This window comes from Gekko japonicus, unplaced genomic scaffold, assembly GCF_001447785.1.
Source record: "Gekko japonicus isolate JY-2015 unplaced genomic scaffold, Gekko_japonicus_V1.1 scaffold63, whole genome shotgun sequence".
In the NCBI taxonomy this organism is placed as follows: domain Eukaryota; kingdom Metazoa; phylum Chordata; class Lepidosauria; order Squamata; family Gekkonidae; genus Gekko; species Gekko japonicus.
In genome coordinates this window covers 270839-273823 of record NW_015168654.1, presented here as the reverse complement: position 1 = coordinate 273823, position 2985 = coordinate 270839, and positions in this window count along the sequence as shown.

Sequence of the window (2985 nt, the reverse complement as noted above, 5' to 3'; positions counted from 1 at the left end):
CAAAGCCGAAGAGCCAGCGCTGTCCGAAGACGTTTCCGTGGTCATGTGGCTGGCATGACTAAATACCAAGGCGCACGGAACGCTGTTACCTTCCCACCGAAGTGGTCCCTATTTATCTACTTGCAATTTCTTGCTTTCGAACTGCTAGGTTGGCAGGAGCTGGAACCAGAGACAGGAGCTCACTCCATCATGCGGCAACCCGGGTCTCGAACTGCTGAACTATTGACCTTCCACAGCCTGCAGTTCAGCGTCTTAACCACTTGAGCCACCACAGCTCCATATCATGCTTTAGACATGCTTTTTTGTCTGCACTGTTTTCTTATTTGGTAGTCCTAGTACTGTTGCATTGTTTACTGGATACCTTACGCTGACTGACAAATTGTTTTCTATATTTTGTAATCTGCCTTGAGTCCCAGTAAAAAAGGCAGGCTATTAATGAAGTAAACAAATGAAAAAGTTATCTAATTAAAAAAAGTTCTCTCAACTGTTATGAATTCTTTCTGAGATACTGCTTGGCAACTTCCGTTGTTTTCCCACATAACTAAAAGTTCTACATGTTGCAGTTCCTTGGCTAAGGTGGCCCACTGATCCTGACGGGAACAAAGTAATAACTCAGAGATGGGATTTACAGTCTAAGCCACAGTTCAGGCACACTGAAGTATGTAGCTCTAAGCCAATTAACAGTCTAATCCTAAACATACTTAAGGAAGACAGCAACTGAGTAAATGACACTACAATCATCTTAAGTCTAAGCACTTTTCCAACCTGACTCACGACTCAGTTAAGGTAGGGTTCTGCAGTAAGCACAAACGTCTCCAGCGCATTGCTCCAGAGTAATGCCTTCTAAGCAAGGCCAGAACGTATATAATAGCAAGCACACGGAGTACTATGTGTTAAGGAGCAATTATCACACCATTTGCTCCAGTATAGTCACACTGACCTTGACATACTACTTTCACTGCAGACAACAGACACTCCCAAACTCATAACACAAGAGAAAACTATTTTACTCACAAACTTACCCCATTTCCGTCGGGCTCGTTCCATCAGCAAGGGTCTCATCTGAATGAGACGTGTGGCATAAATATGGGCATATTGCCGGTTGAAGGTCCTCTCCCCAAGCCTGAAGTTCTGAGAGCAGTTGGTATATGTAGAAATGGGCACATGGACAAACGTAGAGGCAACAGAAGAAGGGGAGGCCAAGAGGCTATGAGCAGATGGGACTGCCTGCTCTGAGAACATGGCTTCCAAAATGGACTACAGACCTAGGCAAGAGAGAATAAACAGTCAGGGATTCTTATATCCTATCTTTCCTCTAAACAATCCAAGGCACTGTATACAGGGCTATCCTAACTGTTCCTCATAACAAACCTTGCAGTAACTTACACAGCACAGTGTCAGTCTAGGCCCCCGGTCGCACGGGCCGGATATCGGGGGGGGGGGGGAGGTGTGGCTGTTTGCCCCGGAGCGAACTACCGTGCGGCCGCCGGATCATACATCCCGCCGATGTCCCATGGTTCAGGGGGAGGTGTCGATCATACGACAATCCTGTGGCGCGGCAAAGAAGTGGCGCGGTGCGATCACAGCAGCAATGGCTAGGCGCCGCTGCTGTGGCAAACGGGGTTGTGTTTTTTAAAAAACCAAAGTGTGCGCATGCACCGTTGGGTGCTTGTGCGCATCCTGTGGAGACTTGGGAAAAAAAACCTTTTTGCCACGGGACATGGGCGGGTGCCGGATGCCACGATCTACCACTGGAAACGCGATCAGACGCCTGCCCTTGCCCCGCAGTTTCCGGAAACTAGTACCTTGGAGGTACTAGTTTTTTACGGCGCATCTTCAGCGGGAAGCCTTGGGTTAGCCATGGGAGCTCTATGCTTCCCAGATGTTGTGGTGTGATCGCGCCCGGAAAATCCGCCTATCTTCCGTCTCTGTAGCGTGGCTAATGCTCCGTGTGACCGCAGCCTAGGGAGACCTAGTTTTAAATTCCCACTACCATATGCTGGCCTGGATGAACTACAAGCGGGAATTAAGATCGCTGGGGAAAAGATCAACAACCTCAGATATGCAGACGATACCCCTCTAATGGCAGAAATTGAAGAGGACCTAAAGAGCCTCTTGCTTAGGGTAAAACAGGAGAGCGCAAAAGTGGGCTTGAAGCTCAACATCAAAAAAACTAAGATCATGGCATCCGGCCCCATCACTCTTTGGCAAATAGAAGGGGAAGTGGTGGAAGTAGTGACAGACTTCACGTTCCTGGGATCCCAGATCACCGCAGACTGTGACAGCAGTCATGAAATTAAAAGACGCCTGCTCCTTGGGAGGAAAGCGATGGCGAACCTAAACAGCATGATAAAAAGTAGAGACATCACCCTGCCAACAAAAGTCTGCATGGTCAAAGCAATGGTATTCCCGGTAGTCATGTATGGCTGTGAGAGTTGGAATATAAGGAAGGCCGAGCGCCTAATGAGAGCTGTTGGAGCCAGAATGACCTCTCGCCTGTGAGGTGGAATTTGCCCCATGGAGTCCAAGGACACCACCCCGGGGCTCAGGGAGGCAGGGGAACGCTGCCCACCCCCCCGCGTTGCAGCTGCCGCCGAAAAACGGACCTCCGGCTCCTGGCTTTCTTCCAGATCCCCCAGGGGGGCCAAGAAAACCAGCAAGGAGCCCAGCGACACCTTAAAAATGAACGTCTGGATTTTGTCAGCCCAGCTCTTGGAAAGGAAGGACCAGTCCAGAGTGTAATGGAAGCCCGCAAAGTCCTGCCCTGGGCCGGGCCTCAATCTGGCGTAGCTCGCTTGGTCGGCCCCAGGCGACAAGCAAAGGAGAGCAGACACGCGGTGGTGGAGGCAGGCTTTTCTACGGGCGGAGCTGCCAGAGGTGGAGCAAGGGCGCCCCCTGATGGCGCGTCTGGGCTCTGTACTCTGGCGGCCAGGCTCTTCAGCCGCTTTCCAGGCCTTTCGTTCGGCGGCTGCCTAATTCGGGGGC